At 44.7% G+C, this 13,706-nt stretch overlaps 1 non-coding gene across 1 annotated transcript; it reads right to left on the reverse strand.

Moving 5' to 3' along the window:
* Positions 1 to 686: 686 nt before the first annotated feature.
* On the reverse strand, positions 687 to 759 carry Trnav-aac. The gene has a single exon. It is a non-coding gene; the product is annotated as a tRNA-Val (tRNA).
* Between the last annotated feature and the right edge of the window lie 12,947 nt (positions 760 to 13,706).

Here is a 13,706-nt window from a genome sequence, read left to right on the forward strand (position 1 = left end):
TTTCATAAAAAAAATAATACAAAAATATATTAAAAAAAACAAAACAAATAAAAAAATAATAAAGCAAAAAAAACGTGGTTAAGGCGTCAAAAGAAACAGGGAAACATAAAAAAAAGTCGTAGAGAAAAAAAAGAAAAAAAATGGATAAGGCGTCGGACTTCGGATCCGAAGATTGCACGTTCGAATCCTGTCACGGTCGACTTTTTCCAGTTCTGAAAAAAAAAAGTGGTAGAGCACTGGTCTCGTAAACCAGGGGTCGTGAGTTTGAACCTCACAGAAGGCATTCATTTTTTAAACCTTCCTGCAAGGAGCGGAGCTATCTCGAGCAGCATCTAACACATGGCAGTACACTGAATGAAAGGGATGTTCTACAACCTATGACAAGTATTCTACTGGCCTCAGAGGTTTTCTAAGAAAAAAAAAAAAGTTGGTCTAGGGGTATGATTCCTGCTTAGGGTGCAGGAAGTCCCGGGTTCAAATCCCAGACGAGCCCTAGCGTTTTGTGCAAAGTGGTCGCACGTCGGTGGCTGAGTCAGCGCAAAAAGTTGCTCGTCAATGTAAAACTAATTTCATATTTGCTCTAAGGAACTGACCCTCTGGTCCGACGTATGAAGGTGATTACCAAGATTTCGGTACAGATCGTAGCAAATGCTTGTCGGTATGTCTTGTTTAAAGTGATGAAGAAGTGTTTCCGCCCGGCATCGAACCGGGGACCTTCTGCGTGTTAGGCAGACGTGATAACCGCTACACCACGGAAACTACTGCTTCCATGCATGCTCCACAGAGAACTTGTAACAAGGTTGCCATCGTAACTTAAAAATTCAATAAATGCGGCACTTGCATGACGAAGGTACATGCAGCAGATCCACACATGACGTGGCTCACTGGAGTAGTATGCGACATAGGCAGGAAAATACTGTTCCCGCCCGGGATCGAACCGGGGACCTTCTGCGTGTGAAGCACACGTGATGAAGGTTTCATGCTTGACTATTCGACGGTGCCTCAGCTCTTCTCCGTACGTGCTTGCGCACACGGTATTTATTTTGACTGCCTCAACCTTTTTTCTAGCAGCAGGCAGTGGTAGTCCAGTTGCAGTAGCTTTACATGTAGAAACCAATAGCTCCCCGCCGACCATGACGCGAACATTTTATGTGCAGATCCCCAGGACATAACTGGCATTCACACTTCAACCACGCTCTGTGTAGTTGATGGTAAGATGGTTATCAAGAAGTGTTCACGAAGGTAGTTATTTGCGCTGTAATCAAACCTGGACGTTTCTGCGCTGTTACCTTTGAATACCGTTGCCTTGGCATGAGGACCCTTCTGGTATTTGATTTATCCTTTGAGGTACCCATGGAGTCCGTTATCTGCGCTTTTTAGCCGTGCGGGATTGTTGCTAGCCACGTAGCTTAGTAGCGAGACTTTTACTACGTTTTCCATATTCAACGGAGTAAGACATGTCAAAATCGAATAGACGGAATAAGTTCCTCATATTAAAACATTGTCAGAGTTCGTGCAATTATCATGTACGATGGACAATCGCACACATGCTCAGGATGTGGGCAGGAGGGTCATGTTCGCTCTAATTCAGGGCTTCACAACATACGTGCTCGCGGAGCAAGCTGTGAGCAGCAAGGCGCGAGCACGGAGCAGCGCGAGCACGCTACCCCCACTACCGGACCAGAGCGTAGAGTGGGGAGAGTCACGTGGGGCACACAACAGCTGCCGCCAGTCAATGTAAATCCGCGGCCACCTGCAGGGATATCACTCACGAATTATTACTGCGACAAATGAAACAAATAAATGAGAATGTACAGTGCCAGATAATTTTATTAGCTTAGTGTATGCATCTACATTCGTATTAATTTGTGAACTGTTACACAATAAAAGGTGTCACTGAAGTGTGGGATTCTAGGTTATCTTGTACTTTTTGCCCTTTACAATTGCGTTTATGTTCGGAGTGATTGTTGTTGTGCATTGTAGGCGCAGCGTGCAATTTAAATTTCGATCAGAAAATGCGTTTCTCAGGCGCGTCTTGTTACATTTCATTCCAGGGAACAGTTGTTCACAAACATACGTGGAACCGAACATTGATATTATTGTAGCCGCCAGTTTGGGCAAACGAGGAACTCTATGCTGAGGGAAGTGTCTGTAGAATTCCAAAATGTTTTTCCTGTTCTGAAATTTGTCTCTGTATTCTCTGTCACACTGCAGGTCAATAATTTCTAGTTGCAGCTCAGGACGAATCTCTTCAATATTCGCTGAATATGGAGGGGAGAACAGATCAAAATCACTGTCTAGTGCTGTCAGATCTTGAAAGCGTTGATCAAATTCTTCCTTAAGGGCAACTAAACTATGTGAATAACGTTCACAGTTTTTGTGAACATCTTGCATGGATGGTAATTTAGGAAAATGAGCTAGATTCCCTGTTTCCAGCTGACTCACCCAAAGTGTCAATTTCATTTTAAAAGCTCGTATTCGATCTATGAAATGAGTACTTAGCAGATCTTTACCTCGTAGTGAAATGTTCAAAGCATTCAGATGGCTAGTTAAATCTGCTAAGAACGCGAGATCACATTTCCATGAAGGCTCTTTCAATTCAGGAACACACGTGTTATTTATTTCCATGAACATATTTATCTCATATAATAGGCAAAAAAATAGATTTAATAATTCGCCACGACTAAGCCAGCGGACTTCGCTGTAATAAGGCAGGCTACCATACTGGTTTTCTACATCCTCAAGAAAGTTTTTAAATTGTCTGTGTTGTAGCCCATGCTTCCATATATAATTGGTTGTACGAACAACACTCATCACATTTTTTAGAGTGATACTCTTTGCACATAAGTTTTCCTGGTGGATCACACAGTGAACGCCCCTTATTTCATTCGGCACGGTTAGTTTTTGCATCTTCTCCTTCAACAGCGCAACGAAACCTGATTTTTTCCCTGTCATCGCTGGTGCACCGTCTGTAGACACTGAAACTAAAGAATTCCACGACAATCCTATATTTTCAACACTTTCTTCAACACTACTTAAAATATCACCTCCAGTTGATGTGTTCTTCATGGCTACTACATCGAGGAGATCCTCCCTCACCTGAAGATCTCTATTAACACCTCTAATAAATGTGGCAAGCTGCGGTGTTCCAGTGATATCAACGCTTTCGTCCAGAGCTAGAGAATACGCCATAAAATCTTTACAGATATTTGCAAGCTGGCTCTGGACGTCGTCTGCCATGTCCTGTATGCGACGCATAATGGTCATGTTAGATAGTAGCACAATCAGAAACTGTTCAACTTGAGATGGACACGAATGTTCCGCTGCAGTTACCAAACATTCTTTTATTAAATCGTCTTCAGTGAAGGGGCGCAGGGATTTTGCCAAAAGCAAAGCAATTTTGTAACTCACTCTGAGAGCTGCCTCAGTTGATTTTTCTTCGTCGTCCAGATCTTCTTCGGATAGCTTCCTTTTAAGTTTAATAACTTCCTGTGCACGATCTGGTCCATCACATTTTCCACTTCCGTAGTCTTTCGCGTGGTACGACATACGATAATGTCGCTGCAAATTAAATTTCCTAAAAGAATTCAGCGTTTTGTGACATACTAAACATTTTGCAACTCCATCTTTTTCTGTAAACCGATACAATTCCTCCCAATGGGGGTTGAACTGCGAAAGCATGGTTGGGGTTACACAACGGCGACTTGACATGATCCTTAACCAGCGAAGTGACTGTTAGAGCTGATCTTAGTACTTTTAAACGTTACACAGTCGGTGCGAATTCAATAGGCATGCTGCGGCCCTATTCAAACGTGCGCGCGCATTTCCCCTCCCTCCCCTCCTTCCCTACTCCGCGACCGTGCACCTGCTCGCGAGCACATTCCTGAGCAGACGCGAGTACTCGCGCTCAAAACCGGCCAGTTGTTAAGCCCTGCTCTAATTGTTTGCAGCGGTGGATCACACAGACTCTACCGGGAGAAGTGGTACAATATGTTCCTCCATCGATTATGCTAATTACTTATGCACAAGTGGCGGCACCTATGACGTCTGGCGCACAAAATACGGCACTTGCGACGTCGAGCGGTGGGGATCGCGATAGGTTACCATGGCAAACAGACGGACATGTTATTCATCAGGCAAACACCACCCGTTCTCAGCGGACGGAGTCGCCAGGTAAACCGATCAGCGACTGCCACCGCGAAACGAGCGGATGGATGTTGATCCACGAGTCGTGCCAACTCAAGCTTTCCTCTCGGAAGGCGCAGAAGAGTCAGATCTACATTCGCATTCTAGCACGGAGACGTACGTTCGGGAGAAGCGACCACCCCTCAAACACAAGAAACGCCGACGGATTCCGTTTGACAACTGTCTCTTGGGGACAGATATACACAATCGTACTGATTTCGACAGTGTCGTGTATGTCCTTGCTCCGGAGGGAGGACCCACCAATATAACTTTCTTTTCACACCACCTGTTTATTTAACAATTTAGGAACTGAGACGATGGACTTTTTTTTTCTCCTGTACACCCGTTCGGAGATGAAGGGGGAAAATAGAACTTCTTCGCAGTCGCGAGGGATCAGAACAATGGCCTCTTTGGTAGCCGACGAACCGCACCGACAGCCTCTTTCCTCTGACTCGTGGGGGAACGACGTGGAAGACGGCTCTTTGGTAGGCCCATTACCCACAGACGAGGAGCAGTTTTAGAATTTTAGAACATGTTTTTTGCTCGAGTATCACGTCGTTTTTGGAAACCCAGAATCTACTCTGCAGGAATCAACATGGATTCCGGAAACAGCGATCGTGTGAGACCCAACTCGCTTTATTTGTTCATGAGACCCAGAAAATATTAGATACAGGCTCCCAGGTAGATGCTATTTTCCTTGACTTCCGGAAGGCGTTCGATACAGTTCCGCACTGTCGCCTGATAAACAAAGTAAGAGCCTACGGAATATCAGACCAGCTGTGTGGCTGGATTGAAGAATTTTTAGCAAACAGAACACAGCATGTTGTTCTCAATGGAGAGACGTCTACAGACGTTAAAGTAACCTCTGGCGTGCCACAGGGGAGTGTTATGGGACCATTACTTTTCACAATATATATAAATGACCTAGCAGATAGTGTCGGAAGTTCCATGCGGCTTTCCGCGGATGATGCTGTAATATACAGAGAAGTTGCAGCATTAGAAAATTGTAGCGAAGTGCAGGAAGATCTGCAGCGGATAGGCACTTGGCGCAGGAAGTGGCAACTGACCCCTAACATATACAAATGTAATGTATTGCGAATACATAGAAAGAAGGATCCTTTATTGTATGATTACATGATAGCGGAACAAACACTGGTAGCAGTTACTTCTGTAAAATATCTGGGAGTATGCGTGCGGAACGATTTGAAGTGGAATGATCATATAAAATTAATTGTTGGTAAGGCGGGTACCAGGTTGAGATTCATTGGGAGAGTCCTTAGAAAATGTAGTCCATCAACAAAGGAGGTGTCTTACAAAACACTCGTTCGACCTATACTTGAGTATTGCTCATCAGTGTGGGATCCTTACCAGATCGGGTTGACGGAAGAGATAGAGAAGATCCAAAGAAGAGCGGCGCGTTTCATCACAGGGTTATTTGGTAACCGTAATAGCGTTACGGAGATGCTTAGCAAACTCAAGTGGCAGACTCTGCAAGAGAGGCGCTCTGCATCGCGGTGTAGCTGCTCGCCAGGTTTCGAGGGGGTGCGTTTCTGGATGAGGTATCGAATATATTGCTTTCTCATACTTATACCTCCCGAGGAGATCACGAATGTAAAATTAGAGAGATTCGAGCGCGCACGGAGGCTTTCAGACAGTCGTTCTTCCCGAGAACCATACGCGACTGGAACAGAAAAGGGAGGTAATGACAGTGGCACGTAAAGTGCCCTCCGCCACACACCGTTGGGTGTCTTGCGGAGTATAAATGTAGATGTAGATGTAGAATCCTCCACATCTCCTGCAGACAGCATGATAATAGATATGACAGGGTGGTGCGGGGGTGACCAAACTCGTCGCCACTGCGTACACCGATGACTGCCGCTGCCTTCGAGGACGAACTACTGTCGAATCGATAGCGATGATGAACGCCAGTGATACGTGGTACTTCCTGGAATTAAGGAAAACGTGCAAGGGGGGACCCACCAATATAACTTTCTTTTCATACCACCCGTTTGTTTAACAATTTATAAACTGTGTTTTACAGATAAACGAAGCATTTAACCATAAAATTTTCTTTAGCAAAATGAACGAATTTGCAAATTTCTTTTGACCTTAAACCTCAAGCTGAATAAGCTTTTAATCTTTGCGAAAGAAATCTGGAGTGCTGTACTGCAAAACAGCAAACAATATGACAATGTTTACAAGAAGGCCGGCGTGCAGCCCGCCCGTTATCGGGTGAAACAGCGATGTTTACTACCGCGCTGGACGCAGTCTCTCTTATTAAATGCCTTTCTGCATTATATGAAAACTATATGAGCACCATTGACGACAAGAGTGATTCAATTACTCAAAAGAAATGACTTAACTTTTAATTTGAAAGCAGTGTGTTGAAAGGTTCGGGGTTATGATGTGCACCTGTGCCTAAAGGTAAAACAGAGTAGCAAAGGATAAGACTTGCTTGGAAGCAAACAACCTCTTAATTTCAATCGGCAACCAGGGTGCAACTGGAGCTCTATCCGTCCTTTCAGACAATTGACCAAAGGCTTGATGACAGTTGGCTGTTAATATTTTCAAGGTTAAACTGATTGTCAGCTATTAAGACCGCTCTGAAGGAACGTCTTAAAATATCAAATGGTACAAGTGGATCTGAGTACTATGGGATTTAACATCTGAGGTCATCAGTCCCTTAGAACGTAGGACTACTTAAACCTAACTAACCAAGGACATCACACACATCCATTCCCGAGGCAGGATTCGAACCTGCGACCGTAGCAGTCGTGCGGTTCCTGACTGAAGCGCCTAGAAACGCTCGGCCACCAAGGCCGGCCTTAAAACATCACTTGTGGGCACTTATTAGAAGAGAACTCACTCGACGGAACCACAGGATACAGCTAAAATACACCAATAATGATCCGGTGTTTCAAACATGGAAACGAGCAGCTCAGTACAACACCTATTTCAGATTATAACTAATGACTAAGAAATGCAATTACAATCAAAGAACCGAACAGGTTAACAGATAAATTTAACCACAAGGTCCCTCTTCTATTTAACGGCAACCTGTGCCTTAGTACAATTGTCCCTTCTGTATTTACGACCAAGAACTGATTAATTAGAACATTGATAATCGGGTACAAACCAGAAAAGAAGGGCAATTTGTTAGTGGGACAAATTTTCAAACTTGGGTTGTTTTGAAATTCAGCCTTATGCAGACACAATTTGTTTATTTTTGTACTTTACCCAGACATGTATCGACACCTATGTGTCATCTCGTTTGGGTCAAATTTTTGTTTCTTAAAATTACATCGCTACTAACTGAACTGCATTATTACATACCGTTTCTTTTGTCCTCTTTTTCGTCTTTTTTTTTTTGACAGCATGTCAGATTTTTGCGTCCTGTTGCGTGTCTGGTTGGTGTCTCGATCAACGGCTATTCAGTGTACTGTTTCCACATGGTTTTTCACACAATGTTTGGTCACTGGTTCACTTCACATGCACTTACACAAAATGTGGCTAAACGTGACCGGAACAGACATTTCTGACTCCATACCATTTCAAACGACAACTAGTGTCTTAGTGCAGTACTACTGCCTATATTTACGATGAAAGAGACGACTCTGAGGGTCGGAGACAAACCAGAAAATAATAAGGAGAGCAGGTAGAAAAAGAAACAAATCACCACGAGGGTTACAGAATGTTATTCCCCTTGATCAGCAAGCTGTTCCATGGATCCACGGAGCGTCGAAGCGGTTACTGATGGTGCCGATGAAAGCCAGGTAGAAGAGAGCAACCAGGCCACGAGCGGTCGTCCGACACGAATGTCGCCAACCAACTGACGGGATGTCGGCCTGCTGCTTGTAGTCGACGCTGACCCCGGTGAAGTACTCCGGTATCTTCGCTCTGCACAGACCCTCCTTTCGCAGCTCGTGGGTTCGGTCACTCGGACCTCGTGACCACCTCTTGTCGTGACGCTACCGCCAATCCCCAAACTTCGTGCCTGCTTCTCGGGCCCGTGAACCGCGTCTATATATCGGCAAGCAAAGACCTTCTCAGGACACAACCCACAGATAACAGCTCTTCCTCATAGATATTGGCAATGGGGCCGCAAGAGGGAAAATCGATACTAGATCTGAGTCAGTGGCGCCAGACAGAACAGCCTACTAATTCATTGGCGCCACGGCTCAATCAGTACCATCCGGTCGCCGAGAAGTTGTCATTGTTACGCGACACACTTTAAAGGGACGACATCGACGTTGCCATATTGCAGGAGGTATACGTCCTTGGCTTCCAGGACATCTTTGGGTACACGACATGCATATCGATATGGGCAGTGGCGTCTGAATACTTCTCAAAGAAGGGTTAGTATCCACCGATATACATTACCTACCGAATGCCAGGAGCATGGTACTTACGGTCTAAGGGATGCACCTCGTCAAAGTTTACGCACAGTCCAGTACCAGGAAGAAGTGTGTGAACCGCGAATTTACTTTCAAAACCTTTTCTTAACGAATTTACTTTATTTACTAGCGATTCATCAAGAACATTAACGCATTTAACCACACTATGTGAGCGTGGAAGTAGTTGCCAATAGGTAACTGATGAAAACAAATTTCTTTCAACAACTGGAAATTTTTATTCGTAAAAATCCTTTTTTTTAAAAAAAAACAGATTTAAAAATTATAATCAGAAAGCACCCTCTAAATATCAAGTTACAATTTATTGAGAGGCAGAAATAACAATTTATTTTAACCAGTATGAGCTTTGGGCTGAGAAGCTTGCCGCTCCCTTTTAACACGGCCTTAGTCACGACCGCTCACAACGAACTCTGAAAGACTACACTGGTGTAAATCTGCAACACACCAGATTACTTTAATCTAAAAATTTTAACAACTCACACAAACACATAAACTATGCACCACGTAGGAGGGATGGAAATGGTACAGAACTCTCACATTAAAAAAAAAAAAAAGAACTTGCCATCGAATGTGCAACTTGTTTTTAACGAAAACTCTTATGGTAGAAGGGTGGCAACTTTATATACTAAAATGACCATTTAAATAAAAACCCATTAAACGCAGCTTACATAAAATGTACAAACATGCTCTACATTACACATATACCGCCTCTCAAGATGATAGGCAAGATAAAAACATATTTGAGGAATTTGGCCTTTACACCTTAAGCAATAAATTCGTTAACACCGATTCCAACAAACATGACAGAGGCAGCTATTAACGTACGGCAGACCGACAGACAGACGGACAGACACTATTGTTATTTAATCACCTTACAAAAGGTGGGCTGGCAGCAGCATATTACGCTACTCTTCAGCCTCAAGTTGTACAATGAAAATGCAAAGGAGACACAGAAGATACAATACAAAGCGGTGGGCAAGAAAACTGTAGACACATAAACAAAGAACATGAAGCCGTTCACACTCGACGAAAAAAGAGCACAAAAAACTGTCAGGACGGCGCACAAACTCTGACGACTTCGACGGCACAGGTGAACGAAGGAGCGTGAAAGCACACAAACACGATGGCACACACATGAGAAACTGATGGCGATTATCTCTGGCGCGCGAATGTCCATGTAACGTGTGCGAGTCTGGGGACCTGCCGAGAGGGGAAGAAGGGGGAGGGGGGAGAGCAGAGAACAAAGTTGCCAATGGCAGAGGGGATGGGGGGAGGAATGAAGGTAAGGTGGTAGGGGAAACCAGGAGAGGAGTGGGGAGAAAGGGAGGAGGGAGGGAGGGGGGAGAAAAGGGAGAGAGGTTGCCCTAAGGAAAAAAACCACAGGAAGTGTGAGGGGAGGATCAAAGTTGATAGGAGGGGTAGATGGAGGGGAGGAGGGCATCATCAGGGAGGGGGAGCTGGTGGAAGCCACCTCGGGAGAGGGTAAGGAGGGTGGAGAGATGGAGAGCAGGTGGGATGTGGAAATACAAGTGCGGCAGCAGACGGGGGTGGGAGAGGATGTGAGAGACAAGCGGGTGAGGGGGATCTAGTTTATGGGAGGTGTATAGGATCCGTATCCATTCGAAGAAGAGGAGGAGGTGGGGGAACGGAATAAGATCATACAGGATTCACATGGGGGAGGGGAGATGGATACGATAGGTGAGGCGGAGAGCATGGCATTCAAGGATTTGAAGGGATTTGTAAAAGGTAGGAGCGGTAGAGATCCAGGCAGGATGGGCGTAACAGAGGATAGAGCAGATGAGGGTTTTATAGCCAGCCACGGTGGTCTCGCGGTTCTAGGCACGCAGTCCGGAACTGTGCGACTGCTACGGTCGCAGTTTCGAATCCTGCCTTGGGCATGGATGTGTGTGATTTCCTTAGGTTAGTTAGGTTTAAGTAGTTCTAAGTTCTTGGGGACTGATGACCACAGCTATTAAGTCCCATAGTGCTCAGAGCCATTTGAACCATTTGAACCATTTTGAGGGTTTTATATGTGTGGAGGATGGTGGACGGGTCCAGACCCCATGTACGACCAGATAGGAGCTTGAGGAGACGGAGCCAGGAGCGTGCCTTAGCCTGGATTGTCCGGAGATGGGGAGTCCAGGAGAGGTGACAGTCGAGGGTGACGCCAAAGTACTTAAGGGTCGGGCTGAGGGCGATAGGACGGCCATAGATGGTGACATAGAAATCGAGGAGGCGGAAGGAAGGGGTGGTTTTGCCTACGCCTAGAGAGCTCATAGCGACCCTTAAATGCACGTGAACAGGCTACCTTTCCCCTTTCACACCAGAGGGAGACACCAAAGAGGCGATTGGCACAGCGGCGCCACCGCCAGAAACGGAGGGCGGCTGCTTTACACTATGCGCTGTGGCGCGCTCTCCAAACCAGCAAATTTTATCACGGCTCAGTGTGACCATTCGCTATTCTTTACTGAGGAATTAACACAATTATGTTAAGGCTGGATAGATGATATGGTGATCGGGGGCGATTTAAATTGTACACAGTGTCCCAAGGACCTAATTCCTCAGCATTCATAATGCACGCCACCTAGCGCCCTCATTCGCGAGCTCGGCATGGTAGACACCTGAGACATCATCTATGCTGATAGACAGGGTTTCACGCACTTTACGGAAATTTGTCTAGCACAATTGATAGGATATATACCTCCCGCTCTCTCAGGGATGCGGTGACGGCAGCCGAGTTGTGGCGAGCAGCATTTACTGACCACACTGCTGACGTCAGTACCATCACGCTTCGACGCCTTCAAATGTGGCACAGGCGCAGCCCTTGGCAATTTAACACCACTCAGCTGGCCTCACCAGAATGTCAAGCAGCAGTGGGTGACACGTGGGAACTGTGCCTACGACGACGAGGAACATACCGGTATACCTCTGCTTTACAGTGGTGGCTGAATTGTACCAAGCCGAGCCTTCGACAGACTTTGAAGACTTTTAGTAGAGAAGCTGCGGTATGGAGGCGCATCCCTACAGAGTTCTACCACGCATTTCTCAGGTAGTGTTCCGTTAAGCCCCCAACACCTGACCGCCTGGTGACTGTCAATCGTGCAAAAGCGAAGATTTCTACGTTGACGCGTCAACACCTGAAAGGGACCATCATTCGTACACATCAAACTGTCGGAATCGCCAGCGAACGGCCCTCCAAGTACCACATAGCCATGGAAAGCAATCGCAGACACAGGACATTGATCCGTGAGCGTAAATGGTTGCGAAAGCATACTTGACCTTTTAGCAACAAATAATCCTGGACGAATAGTGAGTATTGTGACGAATACAGGGATTAGCGACCACAAGGCAGTTGCTGCTAGGCTGTAGACCGTAACATACACAACCATCAAAAAGAAACGCAAAGTACATCGATTTAAAAAAGCAGTTAAAAATGCTCTTAACGCCTTTTTAAGAGACAGTCTTCACTCCTTTCGATCTGATCATGTAAGTGTAGAAAAGTTGTGGAATGTTTTCAAAGCCATAGTATCGAAAGCAGTTGAGAGATATATACCACATAAATTAATAAATGATGGTACTGATCCCCCATGGTAAACATAACGGGTCAGATCATTGTTGCACAAGTAACGAAAAAAGCATGCCAAATTTAAATGAACGCAAAATCCCCAAGACTGGAAAAAGTTTTACAGAAGTTCGAAATATAGTGCGTACTTCAATGCGCGATGCTTTTAATAATTTCCAGAACGAAATTCTGTCTCGAAATCTGGCAGAAAACACAAAGAGATTCTGGTCATACATAAAGCACACCAGTGGCAAGACGCATTCAATACCTTCACTGTGCGATAGCAACGGTGAAGTCACTGATGACAGTGCCACTAAACCAGAGTTATTAAACACAGTTTTCTGAAACTCCTTCACCAAAGAAGCCAAAGTAAATATTCCTGAATACCAATCAAGAAAAACTGCGAGGATGAGAAACATAGAAGTATATATCCTTGGAGTAAAAAAGCAGCTTAAATCACTTAATAAAGGCAAGGCCTCCGGTCCAGATTGTATACCAGTCAGGTTCCTCTCAGAGTATGTTGATAAAATAGCTCCATATTTAGCAATTATATACAACCACTCGCTCACAGAAGGATCTGTACCTAAAGACTGGAAAATTACTCAATTCACACCAATACCCAAAAAGGGAAGTAGGAGTAATCTGCTGAATTACAGGCCTATATCACTAACGAGAACACGGACATCGTTGTTTTGAAAAAAGATCTGCCGTAAGCGGAGCTTTCTCACAAACTTACCAGCAGCGTTAAATCTTCAATGTTAGGAAGAAAAATCTGTGTGAAATACAATTGCAAAACGATAGACTGTCTCATACCAGACAAGAGTATACGCAGGGAGCCTTACAAAGTCCTTTTTACACAGATTATAAATCTGGAGACTGTTTATTGATTCATCCAAAACTAGTTTAAAGGCTGTTTCATTACAAAGTGGTGACATGTATTCATCTATACCTGTTGGACATTCTGTACATATGAAAGAAAGCTATGAAAACCTAGAAATAGTGCTAAATAAAATAGGCTAATCAGCTCATGGTTGGATGATATGTGGCGATCTAGAAGTAACATGTATGCTCCTTGGTCCGCCAGGTGGCTTTACCAAATTTCCATTTTTCTTGTGTGAATGGGAAGTAGGGCTAGGGATCATCACAGGTGCAGACCTTTCAGGGAGTATTTAAAACCTGGTGAGAAGAACATTCTAAACAAAAACCGTGTATATCCAAAAAACGTACTCTACCACCTCTACATATAAAGTTAGTTCAAATTGAACAGTTAGTAAAGGCTTTGCCTAAAGATGGACCATGTTTTAAGTATCACTGCCAAAAGTTTCCACACCTTTCAGAAGCTAAACTAAAAGAATCCGTAATGAAATTTTCACTCTGCAGCGGAGTGTGCGCTGATATGAAACTTCCTTGCAGATAAAAACTGTGTGACGGACCGAGACTCGAATTCGGGACCTTTGCCTTTCGCGGGCAAGTGCTCTACCAACTGAGCTACCCAAGCACAACAAGTTATGATATGCATTTGTTGAAGATCTGATAAAATGTCCCAA

Source organism: Schistocerca americana, chromosome 2 (assembly GCF_021461395.2).
Source record: "Schistocerca americana isolate TAMUIC-IGC-003095 chromosome 2, iqSchAmer2.1, whole genome shotgun sequence".
Classification (NCBI taxonomy): Eukaryota; Metazoa; Arthropoda; class Insecta; order Orthoptera; family Acrididae; genus Schistocerca; species Schistocerca americana.